Below are 17,117 nucleotides of genomic sequence, written 5' to 3'. Positions count from 1 at the left end.
CATTTACACTTGGGTTTTTAGGCCCTCCGGGTCTGGCCCCTGATTTTGGAGCCAGACAATCTGGCTCCACTTAGCTTTGTACCTTGACAATTCATTGCCTCCCAAGTACTGCTTCCCTTTCCTCATTCAGCACAGGGACAATAATGCCGCCCACGTCAAAAGTTGTAAAGATCCAATGAGGTAACACGTGGGGACGTTAGGAGCCATTGGGTCGGTGCCACCTCACGGAGACCCTCAGTACACCAGGAAACCCACCCTGTCTCCCCAAATGCTAAGTGTGTCCGATGGACAGTGAGCAAGACCTTAGAGAGCCTTGAAGTCCCAGTCAAAGACTTTAGATGTGATGAGTCCGGTAATAAGAAACGGGGTTCTCTTAGCGAGACTGCCTGTTTGAGGAAAGTGAATCTGGCAGCAGGAGGATTTAGAGAGAAAACAGACCAAAGGTCAGAAAATTGAATTATGGGGAGGAATAAACTTCCTTGATTTGGGCATAAGATTGCCTGAGAATGGGAGTGGGGGGCGGTCTGGGGATATTCAGTGGGGGAGTCACTAGGAAAGGGGAGAGTTGGAAATGGGAGTCAGTTGTGAACACCAGGTGTCTCTCAGGCGCTTGCTCTGCAAAATGTGCTTCCACCGCATCATGGTCATCTTTACCGGGGAGCTTGCTGGAAATGCAGACTTGGGCCCCATGTCGGGACTGCTGAGTCAAAGCCTATCTTTTAAGAAGTTCCCCAGGTGACTTAGGGCACAGTAACATTTGAGAAGGACCTAGCTAAGCAATTTAGGAAATGGAACTTTCTATGGTCAGAAAAGTAGGAGTTAAAAAAACAAAGAGAAGATGTCAGGTATTTCAAACATGACAGAATGTTATTGAAGAAAATGTCCGAATCCGTTTTGCCTACTAACTTCCTTTCACTACCCCTCCCACTCTCCCCTCCCCAATAACAGCCTGTCTAGAAGAAAGTCGCCCTTAGCCTTGGCTTCCACCCTGGGGTCCACAGAGGACAGGCAACCCTGGCAACGATCTATAACCTCGTCTGTGAATGTGTAGCTTGCTGGTCTCCCTCTTGTTTGAGATTTTGAAAATCAAAGGAGATTATGTCTACAAACTTGTGAATTCTAGAGTCCTAGAAAGACGAGCTTTTACCGAGATTCAAATTTTATGTTGCTCCATATTAATTAATTAGGGCCTCTCTGTTTAGAGGGCGTTTATTCCAAGGTCAGGAACACCAAAGAAACTAGTCATGTGCTGAGGTGTGTTTTGGTTGCAGAACCAGAGGCCCGAGAACCAACAGTGTGTGTGTGTGTGTGTGTGTGTGTGTGTGTGTGTGTGTGTGTGTGTGTGTACTTCCTCCCCCATCCTCTCTGGTTGCCACGCAGCCGGCCTCCAGGATCTTAAGTCACCTACAATGTATTGACGGATTTTTTACTGTTTCACTTGGCACCAAGTCTGGCAGACGCAGCGTGCCAAGTGCCTCAGGAAGCAGAATCTCCAGTCTGCGCGGCTGGTCTACCTCCCCAGGCCTGCAGGCCGTTCGGTGCTGGTGAAGACCTTACTTGGCATTTTGCATGAATCAAGAAGGGACTTTCCCAGGCACACAGCAGGTGACCTTCTAAAAACAAGACGCTCCTGCATCAAAGACTTCATCAACTGCGGGAGCCAGGGGGTGGCAGCAGGGGGTATTTGGCAATGATACATTGGGCGAGGGACTAATCTCTGAAATCTGTAGAAAAAGGCAATAGCTTAACCAAGAAAAGTCCAAGAAGCCAATGAAACAATGGGAAGAGGCCCTGAACAGTTGACCCAAGAAGGCACCCAGGTGGCCAACACACCTGTGAAGAAAGATGCACGATCACTAGTCATTCCAGAGATGCAAATCAAACCAACAATGACATACCACCTCACGCCAGCATTGGTTGCAAATTCATTAAAACAGAAAACAAAATGCAGAGAGACTGGGCCCTCATACTCTGCTGGTGAGAGGAACACGGCCATCTGTGTGGAAAGTGACATGGGTGTCCCTCAAGCAAACGTCTGGCATCATGGTGACAGCAGAGGAAAGGACTGTGACCACTGAATGGAGACACCACACGATCCAGCCATCCCATTACTTGGTATAGACCCCAAAGAAGGAAGAGCTGGGGCACCAATAGATACATGCACACCATGTTATGGCAGCACTGTTCACAACAGCAAGAGGATGGAAAGAAAGTCAGTGCCCGTCAGCGGAAGGATGGATCAGTAAATTCTGGGACACCATGCAGTGCAATACTCTGCATCACTGAAGGATACAGATGGGCAGGAGTGCCTCACGGCATGGCTAGATTCAGACAGCATTATGCTGAGTAAAATCAGGCAGCCACCAAAGGGCAAATATTGTATGAGACCACTCTTCTAAAAGGAAAAAAAAAATCAAGGCAAAGATTTTCAAAATCAACAGCCAGACTTTGATGGTTCCAGGGCTGGGAGGGCAGGAGAGGCAGTAGGCTAAAGGGGAGACAGGTGTTAACTAGGGTGAAGAGGAGGCTAACATTCGACTGAAGAGGAACAAAGGAGTGGGGGAGGCAGGGCAAGCTATTGGGAGTTGGATAAGTAGTTTAATATGATCTGAAATGTAAACTTTGACCTAATCCACAAGGATTTTTTGTTTTAAAAAGGGAGATGTGACGGTGGATGTAGAGATTGGCGTGATGCATCTATAAACCAAGGCCTGTCAAAGGTCGCTGGCAACTACCAGAAATTAGGAGAGAAGCCAACGGTGGTTTCTCCCCCCAAGTCTCCTACAGGGATGTACCCTGCTCTCTGTCACCGCGATTCCAGACTGCTGATCTCCCTCCCAAAGTGAGAGAAGACATTTCTGTTGTGTCAAACTAAAACAGAAAGAAGAGGAGGAGGAGGAGGAGACAGTTTTCCACAACAATCTGCAGAGTTCGTTTTGTTGTTGTTGTTGTTGTTGTTGATCTCTGACCTTGGAGCGATCCCCTCTGCTAACAGGGAAGAATTACTCCAGAGGGCTTTCCTGGTTCTGACCTTTACGGAAGTAGACCTCCAGGCCCGTTTCATCTATGGGACCATGGAGCGGGTTTGAACTGCCAAACTATGTGTCACCTAGGAACCACCACAAACTGCAGAGTTTGTAGGCTAAGTAGGGGTAGCTATGCCATAATTCCTGATGACACAATGCTTAAGCACTAGGTTGTTGATCTAAAGGTCAGCAGTTTGAATCCACCAGCCACTCTACAGGAGAAGAGACCTGGTAAAGATTCCCCACTCATTGCCCTTGAGTCAATTCCAGGTTACGGTCACCCTACAGGGCAGAGTGGATCTGCTCCATGGCGTTCTGAGGCTTTCCATCTTCATGGAAGGAAACAGCCTCGCCTTTCTACCTTGGAGTGCCTGGCGGGTTCAAACTAGCAACCTTTTGGTTACCAGGCCAGGGTTTCACCCACAGACTAGGAAACCCTGCGAGGCAGTTCTATCCTTATCTTTTAGGGTTACATGAGTCAGCATCAACTTGACAGCACACAACATGCCTCTCAAGAGAGAATGCTGGAAGAGAAAGAAGTTAGTTTAATGAAGACAGGTTTAGATGGCATGGAGGGAGAGCATGCTCTGGGTAGGGTAGTGACAATAGGCTCACTCAAGAAGCATCTATGCCGTGTGGATGGATAAATGGCCACAGCAGACTGGAGGGTCAGCCAGCTCAGAAGAGCTGTGTCATTTGCTGGCGATCTACAGCCCAGGGTCGCAAGTAATTGCCCCAGCAGAGCCCATCACCCTCAATGGAAAGCAAGAAACGGCATTATGGCAACCAAGGCCTTGACTGTTAGATTGGAAAGACGCTCAATATCTATTCTTGGCAAATTTTTTTTTTTTTTGGCAACAAGAACCATTTGACCTTGGGTGATTTTTGTGCTCATTTTACACAGACGTACTGACATATATAGACCACCAGCTCCCTTCATCCATAAACGGGGAAGAAAAATGGGGGCTTTCTACTCCCCCAAAGAGTGACAGTCTTGGAAACTCACAGGGGCAGTTCTACCCTGTCCTCTAGGATTGTTGTCAGTCGGCACAGACTTGATGGCTTCAAGTTTGGGTCCGGTCTTCCCTAAATAGTTGCTCTTTATATGGTTACCATCAGTCTACAGCATGGTTCCTGTCTGGTAAAAGCATGGACACCCTTCCCCCAGATTGAGTTTCCCAGAAACGGGCTCGTTCTGCAAACAACTGTACCCTCTAAAAGCACAGACCGCACATATAATTGTTCCTAGAACCAGAACAGACTGACCTTGTACAATGAGCAAACAGTCACGTACGCCCCACTGAGCAAAACCACACCTTACCTCAACTCTCCAGAAGCTTCAACGGGGGGTAATAAAAAAAACCCTCAAGCGCTCCCCTGGCGCGGCTTCCACAGCTTCACTTTACTGTGGGCTGTTGAACCCATCCGCTTGTCCCCAATAAAGCCTGCTTTTTAATCAATCCTCAGCGAGTATGGTCCACCTCTTCTTGTTTCATGCCTCAGTTTACCTAACAATTTTGGTGCCGAAAACCTGGGAGAGGAGTGTAGCTCCCCTTTTAATGGGGGTCCCGAGCCCCCCTCTCCCCAACCAGGGACCACTCAACCACCAGCCGCTATTTTTTTTTCCTTATAGCAGCCTGACTCCTGTGTTGAATTTTCTTTAATTCCAACAGCTCTAGCTCGTTAAGTCCCATCCGAGGCGTTTCTCCAAAGTCACGGCCGTGCCGGAATCGCTTCCCATTATCCCGACTCCTGGAGTCATAGGGAGAGAGCTCGGGTAAAGAGATGTTTTTCCCAGTCTCTCTCTCTCAATTTATTTGCCGGAGGGTGCTACTTGAGGACGTTCACCTAGCCCCCTACCGACTCCATTTCACTTCTTGACCTAGAGCCAAAGCACTGCGTTTCCGCTCACCATGGGAACAAACCAATCCAAAATTGACCCCGATTCTCCCCTAGGCTGCCTGTTATCAAAATTTTCCAAATTGGGATATTCTCAGACCTTACGAAAGAAGAAAAAATACTCCTTTTTCTTTCCCAGACCGCTTGGCCTCAGTACAAATTAAACAACTAGTCACATTGGCCCCCGACTGGTACTTTCAATTTCACCGTTCTTCAAGGACCTGGGCAATTTTTGCCGGCGTACTGGTAAGGATTCTGAGATCCCCTATGTGCAGGCTTTCTGGGGCTTACGTTCTCACCCCGAGCTCTGTAGCCACTGTACCCCCCGCCAAATCCTCTTAGCGCAGACCTCCAAACCAATACCAAACCCCCGGCTCTCGAAGAGCTGCCCCAAATGGATACTTTTTTTTTTTTGTGGTACAAACACACTTTTTCCAAAGTATTGTGCCCCAACATGACAACTCACCACCTTTGCCTTCTGGTCACCCTAATTCCACAACTCACTATTTACACACTGGCAGAATTCCAAAGCATATACACCCAAGCCCACCTTCCCCCAACAGGAAGAACAAAAAGAGCCATTTTTCTTCCGTTGTTCGCAGGACTATCACTCCTTAGCGGTAGCCTTGGGACTTAGCGGAGGGGCCCTGGCACATTCAGTCCTACCCACAGACAGGCTAACCCTGCAATTCCAACTGGCCATAGAGGCCTCTGCCAAATCCCTAGCTTCATTGCAAAGACAAATAACCTCTGTTGCCCAAGTTGCCTTACAAAATCGACGAGCCTTAGACCTCATCACCGCAGAAAAAGGAGGCACTTGCCTTTACCTCCAAGAAGAGTGCTGTTATTACATCAACGAGTCAGCAATACCAAGCCATGCTGTCCGTGCCAAGCCCAGAGTCCCTGCATTCTGTCTGATAAACTCCCCCACTACGCCCCCGAACACCAGGAAGTAATCACGGATGACCTCATCGTTGTCGCCCCCTTTCCCTATCACAGAGTCAGGGATGTCTGGTAAAAGCATGGGCACCCTTCCCCCAGACTGAGTTTCCCAGAAACAGGCTAGTTCTGCGAACAACTGTACCCTCTAAAAACAAAGACCGCCCATATCATTGTTCCCAGAACCAGAACAGACTGACCTTGTACAATGAGCAAACAGTCACATACGCCCGACTGAGCAAAACCACACCTTACCTCAACTCTCCAGAAGCTTCAACGGGGGGCTATAAAAAAAAACCCTCAAGCGCTCCCCTGGCACGGCTTCCACAGCTTCACTTTACTGTGGGCTGTTGAACCCGTCCGCTTGTCTCCAATAAAGCCTGCTGTTTAATCAGTCCTCGGTGAGTATGGTCTGTCTCTTCTCGTTTCATGCCTCGGTTTACCTAACAGTTCCCAAACTTACTTGGCCTATTGCCCTCTTTTCAGAAAATAAGGGGAAAAAAACTGCCCAGCACACCCTTGGCAATTAAACCCATTTGTATTATGGCCCATAATCTGGGATAAAGTGTAGGTAACTGCTTTAGCAGCTCCCCCACCCCCCACTCAGGAATCATTCTACAGCATATCCAATTACTTGCATGTGTGGTGAAAAGGATTACTGGGAACCGGCAATGCTTTTTACAGACAATTCTGGCATGCACTTTAAAAATCCACTTTGAGTTTTAAAAAACCGTGTGAAGCCTTTCTAAAACCCAACCCAGCGCCACTGAGTCTATTCCAACCCACGGTGAGTGACCCACATGGCTGAGGCTCTTTCAGGGGCAGTTTGCCTCCTCTTTCTCATGAGGGCCATCTGGTGCGTGTCAGCCGCCTGCCTCTCCCTTACCAGCCCAACGCTTCCCCCGCAACATCGCCAGAGCCCTTTCGCACCAGTAGTGTGTAATCTTGGTCTTATTGGAAAACTAACCTCATTATCAGCATGGTCTTTCTAACTCAGTCTAAGCCACAATATTGCTTCCTGGTCTTCCTTTCAATTTCCTTGGACAATACTCACAGCAGAAGCACAGAATCAGCAGGGTCTCCACGTAGTTTGGGAACATCGGTGACCATCTTCAAGTTGTGAGACCATGAACATCCTCCGTGTCTGAGTCGTCCCTTCCCCACAGCGACCCTGCAGCGCTGAATCAACTCCAGAGCATTGCCAAATCTTGACAGGAGCGGGCAGCCTCATCTTTCTCCCACAGAGCAGCTGGTGGGTTGAAACTGCTGAGCTTTTAGCTAGCAGCCCGGTGCTTAATTCACTGTGCCACCTGCGCTCATTGTTCTTAAAAGAGCAACCTGCTCAAGGTCAACCTCTTTTACTAGTTTGGCTAAACTCTTGTTTGGTATTAAGAATTCAGGGGATACGTTTGGTTTTAGGTTTAAAGAGTTTCAGGACAATCGTTTCCGAGGTTCCTCTGGCCCCCAGGACTCCACTGGGGTTCATGCTACTTCCCCTCCCATTTGGGCTCTTGATTCTTCTATGGAATCTTTGAGCAACCTGTTTAGCAATGGCAGCTGAGCACCATCAGGTGTTTCTGATGGCACGGGGAAGGAGGCAGCTGTTCACGGAGACAGTCTCCGCCTCCCGCCTGGGACTCCTCCTCCTGTCATCCGCGTGAGTAGATGTCTATTGTTGCACCTTGAATGGACGCTTGTACACGTTTAAGGCCCCAATCACTGCAGAAATGATGAGGAGGAGCCCAGCACATGTTATTTATGGTGAACTGAGAACTTGGCAGACGGTATTTGACCTTATTTCTACACACACAACCACGGGCATGGAAAGCTAGCCCTATTTTGAGAAAGATCTCTATTGTTCCAAGATAGAAATATTTTCAAATACACGTTCTCCAGGACGAATAATGTGCCCCTCCACGCCCAGCCCTCCATTAAGGAGCAATGTTTAAAGAATCATTCTCGTGTCTGGCCATTCACTATGCCTGAAGGTTATCTGTAGATAAGGGCAATCCGGTGTACACCCTGACCCACCATAAAATGTAGCAAAATGCTTTGACATCGCTTGTTGATAGGAATCATAGATTGCAGGGGCATTCAAGGTCAACTCGCTCTAGGTTAAAGCCTGAGTCATTTCATTGCCTGGTTACTGGGCTACCCACTTATGATATTACCCATTGACTATGTAATATGTTTGATGGATGACATATATGCCTTTTGAAAGATTTGTAAGACCCATTATATATACCCACTGGAAAATATGAGGGGGTACTCCCCCAAAACGGACCCTTTTTCAAACTATGTATATAAATTTGTTTACCAAACAACCTTATCACCTTCAAAGTACTCTCCATTGCACTTAATACATTTGTTAAATCTGCAATTCCATTCTCAGAAACATTTTTCAAACTCATCTGTTTGGATGGCTGATAGCACCTCCCTCATTTATTTTTCCACCTCTACTAACTTGTCAAATTGCTGTCCTTTTATGTCCCTCTTCATTCTTGGAAACAAAAAGAAGTCACACAGAGGTCAGGTGAGTGGGCCAAGAGAAGCATGCTGTTTTTTGCCAAAAATTGGCACACTGAGATGGCTGCTTGAGCAAGTGCATTGTCATGGTAGCAAAACCTGTCTCGCATCTGCCATAAATCAGGCCTTTTTTGTCATATAGTTGCACGATCTTTTCATGACCTCCAAATACAAAGCTTGATTAACAGTCTGGCCTGGTAGAACAAACTCCAAATGCACTAGGAGTGGATGTTGTCATCAATCAACATTTTGCCTTTTTTGAAACAAGTAAACCACTTGTAACACTTGAGTTTTTCCCAGAGCGCTGTCCTTGTACTCTGTTCAACATCACAACAGTTTCTGGGGCATTCTTTCTTAGCAGGAAACAAAATTTCACAGCCACACACTGTTCTCTTAAAACAGCCAACAGAAAAAAAAGGAGGTTTGGGTGAAATTGCTTTTATGAAAAAATCACTGTGACCAAAGAGAACCTTCCCAGGCAATGCCACTGGGTGCACTAACTCAGAGTGACCTGCTCAATGCTCACCTAGCAGGAAAAATGTGACCTATAAAAGCTCCACCTAGTGTGTGTGGGAGGGGGGGGCTTTTTTCTGGGTTTGAGGGGTACCCTCTCACACATTCACTGTCTCTTCCCTGACATAGGGACGAGGAGCCCTGTGCCCTTATGTCTTTCCTATTCTCCAGTCACAAAGCCACTCCTGAGGACCCATTTGAGGGTTGGGGAATCCACCCCCACAGTGATTGAGCCAATTCACTGGTACCCTGTTTCCCCGAAAGTAAGACAGTGTCTTATATTAATTTTTGTTCCCAAAGATGCGCTAGGTTTTTTTTTCAGGGGATGTCTTATTTTTCCATGAACAAGAATACGGTACACATTTATTGTTTTATTAAAAGAGACCTTTCACTTCCTATCTGCTCTGGCTGCACTGTGGCCAACAGTGAGCTGCTGCGTGGTGGCACTCGCCACTACGGTCGAGGCCAGAGTTACAGTAGCTTCGGGGGGCCTTATTTTCCGGGAGGTCTTATTTTCCGGGAGATGCCTTATATTTCAAGAGGCAAAACTGTAAGGAGGTCTTATTTTCGGGGGATGTCTTACTTTCGGGGAAACGTGGTATGTTCCATCAAACCATGACCCTATACCAAGGAACCAAATCTTACAAGTCGTGGCTGAGTTTCTGTCTCCATACATTGGCTTCTTCTTGTCTTTGATTTAAAGGAGGTCATAGCAATATTTGTCCTTTTGTGACAGATTTATTTCAGTGGTATGTCTTCAAGCTCCCTCCATCTTGTAGTATGTATCAAGACAGCCCATTTTGCTTATCTATCCATTCTTTGTTAGATACTTAAGTTAGTGCCACCTTTTGGCTACTGTGCATGGCACACTACAAGGAATATTGGAGTATACACTTGCTAATTTAAAGTCACAATCAGTATGCATTTGGGATTTAGTGTGTTCTCCGTCTGTTACCTACAAAGAAAAGCTCTTCAGAACATGTTTCCAACATGCCTTTAGGCAAAGTAGAAGAAATTAACCTATAAAACATTTACTCTGGATGATACATTTATACTTCATGCTGGTATCAGTGTATCCATGTAAAAGTACTTTGTTTTCTTCCACTTGAGGCAACTGTTTCTTTCTTGGCATAAATGTATCCCATTTTTAAATGGTTGGTTTTTTAATGTTGAGAAATACACAGCAAAAAAAAAAACCAACAACCAGACAGTTGTCACATGCACAATTCTGTAACATTGATGATGTTCTTCAAGTTGTGGACTCATTTTCTGAGTTGTTCTGACCCCATTAGCATTGTGTTAGCCCAGGTAAACCAGAGAAACAAATCCATAGAAACTCATATATATATATATATATGATATATATATATATCACTATATATCAGAGAGAGTTCTATATAAAGGGTAATTGTACACTAAGAAAGCATCCCAACCCAGGCCGGTCCAACCCCATAAGTCTGAGATTAGCCCACGTGTCCGACACCAATCTATAAAGTCCTCTTCAGACTCACAAAACACAAACAATGATGCCAAATGCAGGAAGATCACAAGCCAATAGGTGTGAAGTCTTGTAGATCCAGTGGCTGTGTAAGCATCTCAGTGCTGGCAGGGGTCTCCATGTGGTTTCTACAGGTCTAGGGTTCTGGGTGCATCAGGGTAGGTCCATGTGGCTTCTCCTCAGGGATGTCTCACAGGGAGTCAGAGTAGAGAGTCTCTGAGGAAGCGAGTCAAGAGAAAGTGTCTCCTGTCTCCAAGGAGGAAATGCAGCAGTTCCCAGAATTCTCAAGGGAAGGCCAAGCCTACACAGATGCCTCATTGGCTATGACCCAATGGATAGACTGGACTCCACCCCTTCATTCTTAATCCTCTCAAGTCCCAAATTGACACTAGATTATGTAACCACAAACATCAACTCATTGCCCACTGAGTTTCCTATCAAATCTCTCAAGTAGATGTAAGATTTAAAAGAGCACAGTGCTCAAGGCAGACAATCTTTGTTTGCTAAGTTAAATGATTGTTTTTTAAGATTTTAAAATTTATTTTTAAGATATTTTAATGTTAAAGTAAAAATAGATTTGATTGCCTGCTCTACCTGTAAGGAATTTTGGGGTGCGAAACAGAACCAGAGATCCAATCGGCAAAGTTTAGAAGCAGGCTTTATTGGGAGGCTTGTGGGCGGATTCAGCAACTCAGGGGATTGAGCCTTTGAAACTGTGCCTTGGGGAATTTAGGCTGCGTTTTTATACCCCTGCTGGCAGGCGCAGCTGGGAAGGATCCAAACTGGGGAGGATCTGTGCACACAGGTGCTTCAGAAGGGAGAAGGTCTTTGACCTTATCTATATGCCAAGGACGGGTAGAGTGGAGTGTGCTTATCCTCAGAAAACATTCTGGCTCCGAGAGGAGCTGGTTCCAGGAATTTGAAGGTTGAGCAGGGGAGGGGGAGATCAGTGAGAGAGGGAGGTGAAAGGGAGGTCTATGAGAGGTGAATTCTGAGAGCCAAGCTGAAGGCACCAGATTCAAAATGGAGTCCCTTTTGCCAAGACCAGGCACTACCTAGCCAAAATGTGAATAAGAGATGATTCCTGCTTCCAAGAAACTCACAGCTTAGTGACAGAGACTCAAACAGAAATCCATCCATAAAGGGCTAGAGACAGTAATACCAAGTGTCTGTGTGCTGGAGACAGGAAGCAGCAGTCCTTGACTGTGGGTTAGTTTAAGAAGGAAGGAAGTTTTCTAAGGGAAACAGGTGGCTGACTCAGGGAGGGCTATCTATCAAAAGCCAGGCTTGAGTTTGTGAAGCCCTGACAATGCTCAATTATCACACCACAGTCTCTCTGAACCTGCTGCTAGAGCCACCGCCAGCTCTATCTCTGGACAATGGCTGTGACCGACTCCTGGCCAGACACGTTTCCCACTTTATGTCAACAGCATCGAAGTTATAACCTGGCACCTCACCACAGCTCAGTCTCCCAACAAGACTCTTAAGGTGGGGCGCCCCCCAAACATGGAATGGGAGTTCAAAGGCTGAGCTGCTCAAAGGATTGGTGATCCACAACACCACGCAAGCGCGTTTGTAACTCCACCAAATGACTGGGCAGGACCATGCAAATAGAATGTGTGAGACAGAAGGCAATTTTCGAGTGTAAGAATGAGGCCCCTCATGTGTTTGACACAATGGATAGATGTATGGATTGTGGTGAGAGCTGTAAGAGCCCTCAATAAAATAAAATTTAAAAAAAAGAATGAGGCATCTCTGACGCAGCACGAAGACTATGAGACTCTGAGGCAGGGCACCATGGGGCTGGCTTCCTGGTCCACAGAGGACCAGAGTCAGGGGACCACACAGCTGCGGCCTGAAAGAGACCAGGCTCCTGTTCTCAAACCAGTAACTGCATCCTTAACGGCTTCTGATCCTGCCGTGTGGCAACCTAATAACTTCCATCACAAACCCCCATAACCTTGAGTGTTGTCTGTGAGGGTTTTTTGTTTTGTTTTTGTAACCACTGCGACTAATTATCAAACCCATCAGGAAAGTAGAGTGTTATGGGAGGACCAGTTTGTCCCAGACTAGGGTAAGGAGAGATGGCGGGTGGAGGCATGCCTGACCTCTGCCTATGGCAACTGACCTTGGGCTAGTGTGAAGAAGGACTGCCCTTCCATGGGTAGCCACGTAGGTCAGATGTGGCACTTCGGGAGTGGACTGTGTCTTAAACAAAACACTCCTTGTCATCAACTTGATACAAATTCTCAGTCCCTGCATGTGTTACAGACCAGAGCTACGATGTAGCATTTTCTTGGCTGTGATCTCCAGGATGTAGATTGCTAGAGCTTTTACCCTTGGAGCTGAACCACCAACATTCCAGTTAGCAAGTGAGCAAACTTTTTTGCTCAACCCAGGGACCAAGATGATCTGTTAGCTGAGTCTTTTTTTTATTATTATCATTTTATTGAGTGCTCTTACAACTCTTATTACAACCCACACATCAATTATATCAGGCATATTTGTACATAGGTTGCCATCATGCTTTTCTATGCAATTACTTTCTTTTGAGCCCTTGGTATCAGCTTCTCATTTCCCCTCCTTCCCCCCCACCTTCATGACCCCTTGATAGATTATAAATTATTATTATTTTCACATCTCACACTGACTGCTGTCTCCCTTCTCCCTGTTGTTCTTGCCCCCTGGAGGGGTGTGTGTGGTTGTGGGTCAATCATTATGGTTGGATCCCCCTTTTTCCCCTCCTACTCCCCCTTCTCCCTACCCTTCTTGTATCCCTATTCCCATTCCTGCTCCTGGGTTGCATGTGTCATGAGCTCTTATCTCATCTATACCTGTGTACATGCTCTGGTCTAGTCCAAAGTGAGAAGCATAACTGGGGTCATGATCATAAGGGTGGTGGGGGTGGTGAGGAAACCTCAAGGAACCAGAGGAATACTGTGTGTTTCATTGGTTGACTCATCCCTTCCTTGTGATCCCTCTGTGGGGGGCTGTTCCATTGTCTACAGATGAGCTTGGTCTCTGCTCCCACTCTCCTCATTCTCAACCCTATGGTTTTGTTTGTGTTTGTTAATGGTCTTCGGATGCCTGTTACCCCATCCCAATGATACCTCATGATCGCACAGGCTGGTGTGCTTCTTCCATTCAGGCTTGTTGTTTCTCTGCTGGATGGCTACTTGTTTCACTTCAAGCCTTTAAGACCCCAGATGCTATATCTCTTAATCGCTGGGCACCATCTGCCTTCTTCAGCACACTTGCTTATGCACCCATTTTGTCTTCAGTGATTGTGCCAGGAGGGTGAGCATCTCAGATTGCCAATTTGTTAGAACAGTGTTCTTGCATTGAGAGAGGGGATAAACAGAAGCCCGAAGTCCATCCACTACCTCATTGAATTGCCATATAAACATATATATATAGACCAATACCTCTATTTTTATGGATTAATGTATTTACGTACGATACAACTATGCTTATACCTCTACCCATAGCTTTGCTTCCTGTTTCCGTTGACCTTCCTTCTATCCCACCATCACGCTCGCCCTACTTCTGCCTCCTAGAACTTCCTCTCAGCTAGACTGCTGTTGTTCCAACACCCCCAGGATCCCTACATCCTCTTCGTTGTTGATTTTAATTCCCTAGTTGTTCCCCTGTCTATGGCATTGTTTGCCCACTGTACCCTTCCCTCATCCCCTAGTCCCTGCCAAGTCCCTCCAGGACCGTTGGTCCCGTTGCTTTCTCCTCAAGCTTGCTTCCCATGCCTATCTTATATAAGTAGGCAAACCAACAATGCATAGAGCAAACAAATAGAAAACAAACGATTGAAAAAAAAAGAAGCATATATAATTCCAGGTCTGTACACTGACCTTTATGACTATCTTCCCACTGGTCCTGGGGAAATTCCCAGAGCTGCCCCTCCTAGTCTGAAGTCTATTTTGGGGACTCTTTAGGGGCTTTGTGGCTTGGCTTTGCTCCCGTTGCTGCTGATCTGTTGTGTTCCCTTATTGGTTTGCCCTGCAGTTGGGGGTTCAGACCGCACTAACTCCCTGCGGTATGTCCCCAGTATTGTCCTCTGTCACAGTGTGCTCCAGTAAGGGGACAACATGTCATGAGCTGTTGTCGGCCCTGCAGCTCTCTCTCTGTGCCTTGGCAGATCCATGCAGGGGCGTCATTCTTCGGATTTCTAGGAAGGGCTCTGGTTGGGACCGGCCCTGTTTGTCAGCCGAGTCTTAAAACAGTGGGTTAGAGCTAGTCAAGGCGTTGCATTCAGAGGAAGTTGTTAAACAGACTAGAATGAAAAAGTGATACGTATGGCAGACCGAATGCTCTGTGATGCTGGGCTGAGATAGAAGAGATACGCAGTTGAAAGGAATGAGATTGGACCAGATGTTGGGGAGCTTAATTAGACTGCACTCTCATGGTCCCCGAGGCCATTCTGACCTACAGCAACCCCATGGGGCAGAGAGGACCTGCCTCTGTTTCTTTTTTTTAGAAAATCCCATCTTTATTTGGAGGAGGGGATGGTGGTTTCGAACTGCCAACCATGTGGATCACAACCCAACACATCACCACTCCACCACCAGGGCTCCAGTTGCCACTGGTGGTTTCAAACTTTTGACTTTGAATTTAGCAGCCCAGCACCTAACAACCATGTCACTAGAGCTGGATCGAGTTTCTGAGACTGTCACTCATGATGGGAGTAGAAAGCCCCGTCTTTCTCCCTATCCTGCCCTAAGGAATTTTAACTGTATTCTGAGCTGCTGTTGAATGATGAAGAAGAGTAACTTGGTCCACATTGGGCACTAGATCACTCTGGTAGCTGTGGGTTAGAGGCTTTGATTGAACAAACGCAGGAAGTAGGATGTCTGCCCCATCAGCCTAGATTAGCTGTAGTAAGGCCTGAATGACGGCAAAAGTGATTGGGAGGAAGAAATGAAGCTGGGACCGCTGGGAGTCTGATTTGAGCTGGAAAGAGACAGAGGACAGATGAGGGATGTCCCCACTTTCATTTTGCAGTACGGAGTGGACGGGGATGCCACCGCGCACACAGCACGGGCAGGAAAGTGATCTTCTTTGGGGTGGGGTGATTCGTTGTTGCCATCAGGTGCCATCGGGTTGGTTTGGACTCATAGGGATCCTGCCCACAACAGAACAGAACGCTGCCCGAGTCTGCACCATGTTCACAATCGCTCAGATGCTGGAGACCACTGATACAGACACGAGCCCTCTACCTCAGCGGTTCTCAACCTTCCTCATGCTGCAACCCTTTCATACAGTTCCTCGTGGTGATGACCACCACCCCAAACCATAAAAATCATTTTCATTGCTACTCCATAACTATCATTTTGCTACCGTTATGAATCGGGTGACCCCTGTGAAAGGGTTGTTTGACCCCCAAAGGGGGTATGACCCACAGGTTGAGAACCGCTGCTCTACCTTATCAAGCATGATGTCCTTCTCCAAGGACGGATTCCTTCGGATGAATATATCCAAAGGATGTAAGGCAAAGGGCTGCCAGCCTCGCTTTTAAGGAGCATTCTGGCTGCAATTCTTCCAAGACTGGTTGTCCATTCTTCCGGCAGTCTGATATGGTCACCATTCTTCACCACCCGCATAATTCAAGGACAACGATGCTTTTCCGGCCTCCTTATGCATTGTCCTGCTTTGCTATGCATCTGAGGCGGTTGGAAATACCAGCCAGCTGGTCTAAAGACCCAGAAGGCTTCAGATGCCTGTGGGATAAATTTTCATTTCTTATCAGAGACAATTGAATTTATGAATCTGGAAGGGGGAAGAGAAGAATGGGCTAGAAATGAGAATCATATGGGTGGAAACTGAAACCACAAGGAGGCATGAAATCAATCACTCATGAAATATAGGGGGGGGGGGCAAGTCCAGGGGCAAAGACTTTGGGAACATCTTAATGCTGTCGTGACAGGCAAAGGAAGGCACTTGGGAAAGGACGTGGGGGAAAGTGACCGTGTTATCAGTGGGTGGTAGTGGGAGCTGCCTTACCCAGGGATGAGGCCAAGGAAAGGTAGGGAGTATTAGCAGGGCTTGGGATTCAGGCTGGTCCCGGTGAATACACACTCTACTTTCCTGTCGCCCTAACTGGATGTCTGTCATCATGTTGACGGAAAAAAATATATCCTTCTCCATCTGTGCTTCATCTCTATTAATTAGGACCAGGTGGATCAAAAACCATCTTTTTTTGTAGGAACAAGAAGAAAACCTGGACTGGAAATCAGGGAACTGGGTTTTGGTTCTGGCTATGCGAAAAACACTCGTGTGTGGACCTCGGGCATCATCCCAGAGCCTGTCTTGGGCTGGTGCCTCTCTGTACAACGAAGGAATTGACCGGAGTCTCTCCAGGGCCTCCGGCAGCAGGGCCCGTTAGTAGCAGAAAGCACGGGTCGTTTTCATAGTGAGCAAAGTGCAGGTTTGTTCACCAGGCCTGTGCTGAAAAGGCAGAAGGCAGCCTGTCCAGGAGGCAGCTGTCACCAAGCAGCTGGGGAACCAAGGGATGAAGCTGGGATCATCAGAACTGAAGAGGGGCCCCGCAGCGCTGGCATCTGGCCTCCCAAGGATCGGGCTCCCCTTTGGGGCTGGGTGTCTCCAGCTCAGCAGAAAAGCCTGTGGGCCACCATGAGACTGGTGTTGTAAATGTTAGAAAAACCGCAAGCCCAGACCAGTGCCGCGGCACCAGTGCGCATTTGCGG

The sequence above is a fragment of the Tenrec ecaudatus genome, chromosome 16 (assembly GCF_050624435.1).
Source record: "Tenrec ecaudatus isolate mTenEca1 chromosome 16, mTenEca1.hap1, whole genome shotgun sequence".
NCBI classification, from domain to species: domain Eukaryota; kingdom Metazoa; phylum Chordata; class Mammalia; order Afrosoricida; family Tenrecidae; genus Tenrec; species Tenrec ecaudatus.
This window is presented reverse-complemented; position numbering follows the sequence as displayed.